Here is a 13508-nt window from a genome sequence, read left to right on the forward strand (position 1 = left end):
GTCATCTTTTGCCCGAGCATTTGAATTTTGACCTCTTTCTCCATAATTCTTCTTGTCCTTTACGCCTCTCGTGGACTCTTCTCAGGCTTCGATAACTTCTGCAACTGTTGCTTGTTTTTGGCATTTCTTAAGAAGTGCTCCATAAGTCTTTGGCTTATCTTGGAGCAATACCTCAAGCAAATGTCTTTGGGTTATTCCACTCCAGAGTGCATTGTACGCCACCATGTCATCCAACTCTTCTACCTTGATAGCCACTTTATCGAATCTTAGAAGGTAGTCCCGAACAGACTCATTCAATTTCTGCCTAATGGCAAAAAGGCTATCTGCTGTCTTCTTACTCTCGATGCAACTTCGGAATCGGGCAATAAATTTTCTTCCGAGCTCTCGGAAGTTTCCGATAGATCTCGGCTATAGGCTAGAAAACCACTTTATCGTCGGGCCTTTGAGAGATGCCGGGAAAGTTCGGCATAATAGCTCATCTTCTCGGCCAATGATAGCCATGACAGATTTGAAATAACTAATATGTTCTCGAGGATTAGACTTACCTTCAAAGGGAGTAAACGTCGGCATGATAAAGTTAGGTGGAAGAGGTGCTCTCATGACTTCTTCTGAGAAGGGTTCTCTGTCAACCACGTCATAGTCGTCGTCAAGGTCCCGATCATCAAGCCTTCTCTCCATGGCATCTAATCTTCTCCCGAGACCATGCGCCTCTTGACGTCCTTGCGGAGACCGAACACTTCCAAGATCAGAATATTGGGAAGTTGGTCCATGAGAAGATCCATACTGACTAACCGATCCTCTCAGGTCATCAGATCTGGAATGGCCTCTTCCGTGGCTTTCACCTTCTTGTTCCCGATCTCTTTCATTTCTATGCCCTTTTTTGGGTAAATCCTGAGTTTGCCTGAGCCCAGCCAAACGATTGAAAACACTTCCCCTCGTCCGATCTCCTCGGGGAAGTGGTTCTTCAATACGAACTCCTTGAGATCTTTCTCCAACTTGTTCGGCTAGTCGTCTTGGTATTCTGGGATTTCTCCTTACTTCATTCACCGGACGTTGCCTATCCCGAGTTTGTCGGACAGCTTCACGCCTTCGTCCTTCTTGGGAATTTCTGGCTGGTCCGAATGGTACCCTGACTTGATGGACTAAGCCACGAACTACTCCTTGGAGTTCCAACATTTGTTGTTGGACTTATCTTTGCATATTCTGCAAATCGGCTATTGTTGCTGGAATAGGAGGTTGATTTGAACCTCCTTCTCCAAATGGAGTTGGAATAGTTAACGGAGGAATCTCTGGAATCCCTTCTTGACCTTCCTCTGGAATAGGAATTTGCGGATCTGGAGAAAGGAGATTTTGTTCTTCAACACGTCCATTTTCTATCTCCCTTTCTCTCGCTCGGTGAGAATTTGAGAACTTGTCACCTAAGGTGTGGAACGTCTCGTCATGACTTTTTGTGACGTTTCCCACAGACGGCGCCAATTTGTTGCGTCTAGAACTTCTTCGAGGGCCGGATATTGAGATGACCTCCTTAAGAGCTCTCCAGCCAAGTGGAATAACTGGGATGCCTGCACACACAAAGAAAGCAAGAACGGTCCGGCCAAGTTTTGGCCGGGGAATCGCCTCTGATGCCCAAGTCAGCCTAGGCAACAATAAGGGTTCTTGAGAGAGTTCTCAAGAACGTAATGAGTAATTACTCAGATGAAGTTCTCGTCCCTTTCTCCATGTAGGAGGTGGGTTTATATAGAGGTTACCTAGAGGCGATGCTTCCTTGAGTTTCGGATCGACGGTTTGGTGAGTGAGTGGAGTATCCTTGGAATAATGGCTCCTTCTTTGTCGGACCAGATAGAGCCGTTATCTGATGACTCATCTCCCCAATTCTCGGAACGGCCTTTCTGAGTGGTTATCTATAACTAACTCTCTTGACCTAGCCGTCTTCTTCAACGTCTCTCTTGGACTTAGTCCAAATGGGCTTCTTGAGCTTATTCCGCGCATGTTCCTTGAAGTGGTGAATATGCTTCCTCCCGAGGGGGTCAATAAGCTTCCTCCTGAGGGGGTTTTCTGTGCCTTTCAAGGGAGAACACTATTCCTCCCGAGTCTTCAGAATAATCAAGTCTCGAGTGGGTATGCGTTTTCTCCATAAGGGATTCTCAGAATCCTCCTAAGAGGACTTCCCTTAAGAAGACTTCTCTATCCCGAGTGGGGGTGTACGTTCGTCCCGAGGGGGGGTCCTCGGGATATATGTTCTCCACAACATTAACCTTACCTATTTAAGTGGAAAAACTATTGAGAGAAGTATTAAACCTCACAAGAAACCACTCCAACAGACCTCAGAGATCACCTAGATTAGGGTTAAGAAGTTCTATTAAAGTCTAAGATCAAAACGAAGTAAAAATCAAACTGACATGGCCACTATAACCCAACAAGTCGCTTAGGGAGGTTGGTTGGGCCAATTGACCGCCCCCTTCTCGAGTGAAATCCTTAGTCTGAAATTCAAGACTTTTGATCACCCATCTTTGATATGTTTTTGGGATGATTCAAATCCAAAATTGTCCTTAGAACTCTAGAGAGATCATCACACTCCAGATTACAGAAGAGGAAGATTTAGAATTCACTTCATCTTATTCAACAAAATCAACCCTTGATTCGGATATAGAAATCCATCTTCAGGCATGATCTAGTCGCAATCATTTATGGGAAGGATTCTAAACACTCCAACTCACCATTACAGAATTTTAGAGGGAGGAACAACACTCTAATAATAAAGAAATCAAGTAAGAAGAAAGTGTGCTTAACTAACCCCTAAAAGATTTGAAAGTCCAAGCGAGATCCAAGCGTGCTCCGCGATTCGAGAGTTCTTCACCACCAACCATGTGTACACTATCTCCCAGCAGTCCAAAATAGCCTCCACAAATAAAATAATACTAAATTAGGTCATGGATGACTATTTATAAAGGGTCGGGGGCAAAACAAGGTTTAAAACCCGAGGCGGTTGGTTGGGTCAATAAGCTGCCTTAAGCAACCACCACCTAGTACATTCAAATACTTGGGTGATTTGCTCATCCGGTTGATTCCCACACCAATTTAGCTTAAACCAACGCGTGGGGGTCCTTACCTTGATCTCCAGACAACTTCAAACTTGACTTGACTCCGGCTAGAAATTCATCTGCCCAGTCCATCGAGGTTTCCACTAAATCTCCTTCGGAATTCCAACATGGATGGTTCTTCACCAGATGTATCCAGATACATGGGTTCAGGGTATGAATCATGGGCTTCAATCCGAATAGCCCACAGCTTCTTCCGACTGGGACTTTGGGTACTTGGACCTACAATACGGATCTCGGGTTAGAATTACATTATCCAAGAAGGCCAACTTGAGAAATATGCTCGAAGAATGGAACAGTACCCGAAGAAGTCCCCAGCCAAAAGAGGCCAGAGATCAAGAAGCCTAGATATAGATCTTATGCAACTATTCCATCTCAGTTTCAATGAAGTATCATTTTAGTTGGCTTCAAATACTTGTGTCTTTTGACACCTCTTCACGAGGATATTTAGCAGAAAGCTAGAGCTGAGAAGCTCAACCCGAGCACCTCTTTGAGAGGACCTTTGCTCCTCTTTGCAAGGATATGAAGGCTTGTGCCAAGAGCTTAGCCTGAGCACCTCTTTTACGAGGACCTTTGCACCTCTTAGCAAGGACAAGAAGGCTTCAGCCAAGAGCTCAGCCCGAGCACCTCTTTACGAGGATCTTTGTGCCTCTTTGGTAGGACAAGAAGGCTTGAGCCAAGAGCTCTGTACACCCGACTCACTAGTATCCAACCCGCCTGACAAACCGTGGAGTGATCCACAACCACAAGATCCACAGTTTAGCCACTAGTTATAATAAAAACACACAATGCCAAATCAAGTGCAAAGAACAGTTCAATAATTAATGTAAATGAACAAAGAGTCCAAAATCCAATGAAAAGTAATAAATGTAATCCAATGAATGAATCAAAGGAAATGTATCCAAAGAATGTTTTCAGGCAGAAGCAAAGAAAATCTCATAATTTAATTATCGTTCTTGTCTTTCTTAGGATTGGCACAACCTTCTTCTAGTCTCTCAATAAAAGGTGTCATATACCCCTCTCTCATCAACCTATCCAAATGATGAACCACTTGGACCTCTTTCTATCAATAGGTGCCACAAGAGCACTCCATACACCCGCAGGAGGCTTTGTGTTGTGCAGCACCGATTCCCATTGATGCCTCCATAGTCTCTTCATTGAAATTCTCCATACATATGGAACTTCTTCCGCATCTGTATAGTCATCTGAAGAAAACATAAACAATCCACAAAGATGAGTTCTGACGAACTCAGTAAGGCAACAATCCCATATACACATTGACATCGGAAACACATCATGAGTAAAACTGAAAAGGTGATAAGCAATAGTTTGGATGTGTGCTTAGTCCCAAGAACACATAAAAGGTCCAAGGTAAACTATCCCAGAATAAGATGGTGGAATTTGAAAGGAGAGTACTCTAGATCCTTCATTAATGAAGTAGTCAAACAAGGAAAATGGGATTTTAAAGGGGATACCAATGCAATGTGGAATGAGATGGCTATGTGTATTAAGAAGGTGGCTAAAGATGTTCTAGGTGAATCAAAAGGAAAGACTCATTCTTATAGAGAGACGTGGTGGTGGGATAGTGAGGTTCAAGTTGCCATTAGGAATAAAAAAGCTAGTTTTAAGGCATGGCAAAGAACTAAAGATGTTGAGGATCTTCATAGGTATAGGTTGGATAGAAATGAAGCTAAGAAAATTGCAGGAAAAGCAAGGGAAAGGAAATATGAAGAGTTGTATAATAAATTGGGCACAAAGGAAGGGGGAAAATCTATTTATAAGATAGCTAAGATGAGGGATAGGAAGAGTAGAGATCTTGACCATGTTAGATGTATTAAAAATGGAGATGGTAAAGTATTAGTTTGTGAGGAGGATATTAAGAAAAGATGGGAAACCTATTTCTCTAGTTTACTAAATGAGCATTCTTCATGCACTTATGTTTCGGACGATTAGACTTTTCACCAAGGCACCAAGGTCCGAACTTATTTACGTAGAATTTCGATGTTCGAAGTAAAAGAAGCTTTAAGGAGGATGAAACTCGGCAAGACACAAGGTCCTGATGAAATCCCAATTGAAGTATGGAAGAGCTTAGGAACCCATGGACTAGTTTGGTTGACTAAGTTGTTTAATAAGATTATGAGCACAGGGAAAATGCCAGATGATTGGAGGAGAAGTGTTGTGGTTCCAATTTACAAAAATAAAGGAGATATTCAAAGTTGTAATAACTATAGGGGCATTAAATTGATGAGCCATACGATGAAATTATGGGAGAGAATAATTGAAACCCGTTTGAGACACTTAACTACAATTACGGAGAACCAATTTGGGTTTATGCCAGGAAGATCTACAACGGAGGCTATTTACTTAATTAGGAGACTTATGGAAAGGTATAGAGAATGTAGGAAAGATCTTCATATGGTATTTATTGACCTAGAAAAAGCTTATGATAGAGTCCCTAAAGCGTTAATTTGGCAAGTACTAGAGAAAAGAAGTGTTGCAAGTAAATATATAGATATAGTTAAGGATATGTATGATGGTTCGGTGACTAGTGTTAGAACAGTGGGGGGACAAAGTAATGAATTCCCGATAACAGTTGGGCTACATCAAGGGTCAACTTTAAGCCCATATCTTTTTGCACTGGTAATGGATGAATTAACCAAAGACATTCAAGATGAGGTCCCCTGGTGTATGCTTTTTGCGGATGATATTGTGTTGATTGATGAGACCCAAGTGGGGATTAATACCAAATTAGAATCATGGAGATTAGCTTTGGAATCAAAAGGCTTTAAACTTAGTAGATCGAAGACAGAATATTTAGTTTGTAACTTTAGTCATGACCGGCCATATGATGAGGTGGTGATACTTGACGATAAAGAGATTTCTCAGAGTGATTGTTTTAGGTACCTAGGTTCAATCATAAGTAAAAGAGGTGATTTGGAAGATGAGGTTTCCCAAAGAATTAAAATAGGGTGGATGAAGTGGAGAGGTGCGTCCGGGGTCTTATGTGATCGGCGTATTCCATTAAAGCTTAAAGGAAAATTTTATAGGACCGTTGTTCGACCAGCTATGATGTACGGTGCAGAGTGTTGGGCTGTTAAAAAGAATCATATAGATAAACTCAGTGTAGCAGAAATGAGGATGCTAAGATGGATGAGTGGCAAAACTAGGATGGATAAGATAAGAAACGATCATATTAGAGTTGGGTTGGGAGTTGCTCCCATAAGTGATAAGCTTAGAGAAAGTCGTTTGAGGTGGCACGGCCACATTCAACGGAGACCTATAAATGCTCCTGTACGGAGAAGTGATATAATCCATATTGAAGGAACTAGAAGAGCTAGGGGTAGACCTAAGATAACCTTAGGAGAAGTGGTGAGAAAGGATATGTATAGCTTAGGCCTTGTATCTAGCATGGCCTCAAACAGAACTGATTGGAGGGCAAGAATCCATGTAGCCGACCCCATTTAGTTGGGACAAGGCTTATTGTTGTTGTTGTTGTTGTTGTTGTTGTCTAGCAACTAACCATGCAAGTCTCTAATAAGGCAGACATGCTTTAAGATATAACACCAACTCTCCTTTGGGTAGGTCTCGTCACTCTGATCCCTCATAGACTAGCTACCTCTATCCCAAGCAAGGGGATACAATCCTCGTCAATCAACCTTGGTTGGGGTTTAAGTCCACACTCTCTCACCACAACCATTGGCATGAGTACTAGCGCATGTCAGGGATTCTAACCCAATGCAAGGTCCTACAATAACATACTACATGTGGTCCAAATACCTCCCCTATAGCACCAACCAACTGGGTTCAATATCCTTCTCCACTTAGGAATAAAAATCCTCACAGACTGATTACCTCCGTTGGACTCCATTCCCTAACCATATGGTTATCCACATATCGTTGGGGCGGCTGCTCTCATGTCCCCTCGCAACTCCCAAGCCGCCTATTAGGCGCTCATAAGCCCAACCCTAACATATGCAACCCTACTATTGCATGATCAATAGTGGACCACTAAATCTCCTCATGGATTGGCTACCACTATTGGATGAAACAGAGTCATGTCATTGTTATCACTGGTCATTCGGCTTCAATACCCCTGCCGAAAGGGTAGCAGCATATGAGGGTACCTAACCATGTAGTCTAGACCACCTAGGTATGTAAACCAGTAACCATTATAGTGCTATGGGCATCAAAGAACAATATCCCATACCACAGTCCTTGATATCCCAAGCTAGGAATACCCAACAAGTATAATCCTCAATCATAGCCGCACCAAACACATTGTTCCACATCAACTAATAAATTAAATACATCTAACATTATCCATAACATGTCATCATTAAATAAGCAAATTTAGCTACCATTACAACAGGTAATAAAGCTACATACATGTTCATAGTGATAAGCAAATCATCATAACATCATATCAATCATACATGCAATTATAACCTTACCTGTCTTAGTAGAAATGTTACGGAAAAACGTATTAAGTCTCTCAAATAACCACTCCAACAGACCTTAGAGATCACCTAGATTAGGGTTAAGAAGTTTCATTAAGGTCTAAGAAGAGCGAAAACAACATCAAAATTGTCTCTGGAAGTGGGATGGTTGCTTGAGCTAGTTTGTTCAATTGACCTCCTTAAGCAACCACCCGCTTTTCTAGTAGTTTTCTAAGTCCGAAATTCAGACTTTTGATCACCCATCCTCGATTTGATTTTGGATTGATTCAAGTCCGAAATTCATTCTTAGAACTTCAAAGAGGGCACAACACATCAGATCACAGAAGAAGGATGATTTGAATCAACATCATCTTCTTTGACAAGATTAGCCCTTGATTTGGAAATGAAAATCTGTCTCCTAGCATGATCCAATCGAGATCATTGATGAAAAAGGATCTAATCACTCCAACTCACCACTACGGAATTTTAGAGGTAGGAACTATTATCTAACACTACGGAAAAACAAGGTTTAAAACCCGCAGCCCAACCAACTGGTTGCTTAGGGCGGTTGGTTGGGTCTATTAACCACCTTAAGCAACCGCCCCCTAGTACTTTTCAGTACTTGGGTGCTTTGCTCTCCCGGTTGATCCCTAACACTAATTTAACTTACACCAACATGTGGAGGTGCTCTTACCTTGATCTCGGGCATCTTCAATCGACTTGTCTTATGATGGAAATCCATAAGCCCAACCCATCCAGGTTTCCACTGGATCTTCTTCGGGTTCCCAGTAAGGTAGGTTCTTCACCAACAGTATCCAAATCCATGGGCTTCAATCCGAATAGCCCACAACTTCTTCTGACGGGAACTTTGGGTACTCAAGCCTGCATTTCGGATTCTAGGTTAGAAATACGGGGGTTTTACAACTCAGTTGAGCCCCTTTTTGAGATGACCTTTAGGCCTCTTTGCAAGGATAAGAAGGCTTGAGTCGAGAAGCTCAACCTAAGCACCACTTTGAGAGGACCTTTGTGCTTCTTTGCCAGGATAAGAAGGCTTGAGTGGAGAGCTCAGCCTGAGCACCTCTTTGCAAGGGCAAGAAGGCTTGAGCCGAGAGCTCAGCTCCAACACCTCTTTACGAGGACCTTTGCGCCTCTTTGCAAGGACAAGAAGGCTTGAGCTAAGAGCTCAGCTCGAGCACCTCTTTAAGTGGACCTTTGAACCTCTTCACAAGGAGAGAAGGCTAGAGCTGAGAAGCTTAGCCTGTGCGCCTCTTTAAGAGGACCTTTGCACCTCTTCATGAGGACAAAAAGGCTTGAGCCGAGAAGCTCAACCCATGCACCTCTTTAAGAGGACCAAGAGCCTCTTCAAGAAGACATTAGTGCCTCTTCGCCAAGATGAAGAAGCTAAGTAGCTCAACCCAAGTACCTCTTCAAGAGAATGTTTGCGCCTCTCGACGAGGATGAAGAGGCTGAGTAGTTCAGCCCGAGCACCTCTTCATGAGGACATTTGCACCTCTAAATGAGGACGAAAAGGTTGAACTCAACCTGTGTCACATCCACCCAGCCGGTACCCCATCGGGCATACCCGGGTATGTGATCCACAATCTCGAAGATCAAGTATCGAGCAACCATTCCTCCCACATACACAATAACACAATTATGAACGATAATAATCACGGTTTAAGCATGTAATAAAGAATCATGAATAAGATAAAACAGATAATCAAAGTGCGGGATAAAGGTGATACCAAGATATATATAATCCAAAAAGGAAAGAGAGAGAGTGATCAAAAGTCACTTCCTCACACGGCAGCAGAAAGTAGCTAAATCAAGTTAAGTTTACAAAACCAATATCTAAGGAGTATATCATGAAAGTTAAGTTACAGATCCGGTCTTAGTAAGGATTTCCAAATACAACATTAAATAAATGTTTCTTCAATCACATAAAACACATCCTCAAAAGTATAGATATCCGAAGTCCAGTACAACTGCTCCAACACCAGTGTCGGGCTAATCCTGGTGTGCAGCATAGTCCTCTTCGGTACCCTCACAATAATCTTCATAGTAGCCACAACCCTGAGGGTAGTGTGGCTCATTAAAGGGTGCTTCGAAGGACGTGCCATCGGACTCTTCAAAACCTGTAGAATAGTCTAACAAAGCAAATGCACAGAAAGGAATGAGTTCAAAGGAACTCAGCAAGGCAGTTAATCCATAGTACATAAACCATATGATACAAGTCATAACATGATGCAAATGATATGAAACAGATGATGCAATTATGATTCTAACTCTACATATGCTAGTCTCTATGGTAGACATGCTTTAAGTCATAGCACCATACTTCCTTGGATAGTTCTCAAATCTCTCTTCCCTCAACCATCCAAGTATCTTGGGTTCTCCGGTGTGAATTGGGTCCTGCATCCATCTCGGACAATTCCATGGCTGGGGTTTAGGTCACCACTCTCTCACATCACCATTGGTATAAGTATTGGCGCATGTCACGGTAAAGCCTAGCCCAATGCAAGTCATATACTCAGTCATACCATTTCAGATCCAGATACGTCCATTCCTTGCCCCGGGCGATCCTTTCCGGTATCCTTCACACTAGAGTCACCGATATTACTCACCGGACTCATCAACCCCATTGGTTATCCACAAATAGTAGATGGGAAGCTCTCACGTCCCCTCACGGATATGACTCACCAATCTTTGAGCACCTGTGAGCCCAAGTCTAACTATTTGCAACCCTACCAACAATGGCCCCTTTTGGGTATCCGTAATATGATCTATGTCCTCTCACAGGTTGGTTCCCAGTCTTGAGTGCCCATCAAACCATACTACTACCACGGGTCATTCGGTCTCAATACCCTTCCGATTCGGGTCTGATATGACAAGGACATCCTAGCCATACACCTAGACAAGTCCTATATATGTCATCCAATAATCCGGGAAAGCGTCGATGGACACCTTCGGAGAACATCCCATACTATTCCCTCTGATGTCCAAGGACAGAAATGTCAATAGGACATTCCTCAATCCCAAATTATACTTATCCAAACACATTCTCAATTCATCATATCACACATACATGATACATCATCATATTGAAAGTCATATCATAACGTCGCATAATTCAAGTGTAATGTAAATAACAATAATTAAATAAACATGATATACCAAAGTGATTAAACATGTTACTACTGTTAAAAGACAACTACAGTAGTCATATGATGTCTAAATAGAATTGATAAGCAAAGCATATCAAGTTGCCAATCATCATTGAATAAACACATAGTCCATATCATATGGGTATAACTGTCCTTACCTTAATCAAATCGGGAATAATAGCAAATACCACTTAGAATAGTCCCCAACTTAGTGTTTGAACCCTAGACAACATATAAGCAACATTAGAGAAGGAAACAATCAAATCGAAGATCAAACGAAGCGAAATGAGCAAGAGTTGAGTTGCTGTTTTCCTTTGGTCGACTGACTGGTCAACTGACCAGTCGACCAAGCAGTCAACCAAGAGGATCAGTAACGGCCAGCATAGGTAAATTGGGCCCAAAACCAATCTTCTGGGTCTCGGATCAATCTAAAATTTGGAGGGAATGATCATAGCAATATAGGGACACCATACAATGAAAATTATCATGATCCAATGGTCCAATTAGGAATACCCAAATTGAAACCCTACGTTCTATATGCTAAACATCAAGAATTGAAATGAGATTTGTTGCAATGGCAAGGAATGATGGGGAATCAGCTAAGGAAGTGATAAGAACTATACTAGAATCATAAACCAATAGTAAATCAGACCTAGCATGCATCTACACATCAGTTTAGATCAATAAGACAAGTTGGAATGACAAGAATCATAGAAATGCAATGCTATTGATTGTATTGAATGCATAGCATAGCAAGAATGAAGAGAAATTAATGGAGATGAAAGGGAAACACATGGCTAAGTGTTTGCAAGGTTGCAGCACTTCAGCCATAGTTTCAATAGTATAAAAGAGTGGAGGAAAGAGTAGATTAGAGAATAAGAGAGAGGAATCATACCTTGAGGAAGCAATGGAGATGGAAGGCAATGATTGAGACCAAGATCCTTCACCAACTTCAAGGAAGGGCTTTGGGAAGCTCACTCCTCGTGCTCTGGACCAAGCAGTCGACCAAGCATGAACAGCAACTTCATCCGGGGAAATGGAAGGCCAGACTGATCCAAATTGAGTTGGGTTTTCTCCTACAAGTCAATCAACAAGTCTAGAATAGATAAATACCTTTAGAACAAGATCGAAAGTGCATCACGTACTTCAACTACGCTCTCCCCCTTCTAAGTGCAGTTTCTCACTAAACACTGACAGTGTATCCAAGTAAGGGGTATCACTGTCAATATCCATAGGTTCTGAGTCATACACCAAATCTTCGACTATGAGGGCCCACAAGTCTCTTCTTCCACTACTCCAGGTCTTCGAACCTACAAACACCAACGGATCCGGGTCAGGATCAGGGTCAGGAAAGGGCTGGATTTCACAACCCAAGTATCCCTAAATGGGGACAATAATACCTATTAAACAAAGAGATAGAACCTGGGAAGTTCAGCCCAAGTACCCCTAAAGGGAGGTAATTGCACCTCTTGAAGAACTCGGCTGGCAGCTTCTTGACTCATCAAGACAAAGTCTAGAGACAAAATTGGAGTTTAGGCACGAAAGGTCGAGTAAAGAAGAAGAGAAATTGAAATAACTACTTAAGACAGGGACACTCGACAAAGTAAGCATTACATCTGCTTGAATAAAGTTAACTGCATGGAATGGGGGGCTCATGTAGTGGTAAGGAACCAACTCGAGTGCCCCCTTAGTTGGGCTAGCCCATACCCCATTGGGAACAAGTGAAGAGCCACCATCGGGGAACAGGCAAAGAACCCCCTTTGGGGAAGATATGAAGAACTCTTGTCGGGGTAGATATGAACAACCCCTACCAAGGTAGAAGTGAAGAACTCCTATCGGGGTAGAAGTGAAGAACTACCCATCGGGGAAAGCACAACAAACCCCCATTAGGGAAGGTCCGAAGGACCCCTATCGGGGTAAGTATGAAGGATCCCTATCAAGAAAAGTGTGAAGAGCCCTGTCGGGAAAGACCCGGGTCGAGGAGCAATTACTCCAAATCTGGAGAACCACATTCAGAGAAGTCTCCGAAGAAAGACTAAGTTGAAGGGGCCAGTTAGGGAAGTAATCACCCAGTACGCCCATGATGAAGCATGGGGGAGTGACTCTCAAAGTAATGACTCCATTAGAGTCCATTAAGGGAACTGCCAAGGAATGGAACATGCTTCCTAAGGAAACTCTCATCACTTCTCACTAAGTAGGCAAAATCCACTGAGTAACTGCCTAGAGGTAACCTCTATATAAACTCAACTCAAGAGACTTGCAAAGTATAAAGAACTATCTACTACTTTTGCTTACGCTCTGAGAACCCTTCTCAAAGGTCTTCAACTGTTGTGCCTAGACTAACTTGAGTGTCAGAGGCGAATCCTTGATTTGTCTTAGGTTGGCCTGCTCTAACTCTTATCGTGAGTGCAAGTCATGTTCCTACTCGGATAACGTTAAAAAAGCTCCGAATAGGTCATCCAACTACTTGGGTGGCACGGAGAAAGTCTAGACGCAGCTGCATAGAATCATGTTACTAAAGAAAAATGCAAAGAAAAAGTGGGAGATCCATTGAGTGGAGGGTGGCTAAGTTGTCCTACACATCAAGGACAAGGTTCTCTTAGCTAGATAATCGCCTACTTCGCTCGCCTCTCATGAAACAAAGGAAAACTTACAATCCAAAATTTTTTTCCTTCAAAAAATTAATATCCTACACGATATCGATAAGCTCAAATGGAAGGGGACCTGCAGTGCGAATTATAAAATTTTAATTTCAACTCTAATTAAAAAAAAAAAAACTATAAAATTTAAACAATTAATTGGATTGAGCC

This window comes from Hakea prostrata, chromosome 3 (genome assembly GCF_041222555.1).
Source record: "Hakea prostrata isolate BN-2017 chromosome 3, UWA_Hpros_2, whole genome shotgun sequence".
NCBI classification, from domain to species: domain Eukaryota; kingdom Viridiplantae; phylum Streptophyta; class Magnoliopsida; order Proteales; family Proteaceae; genus Hakea; species Hakea prostrata.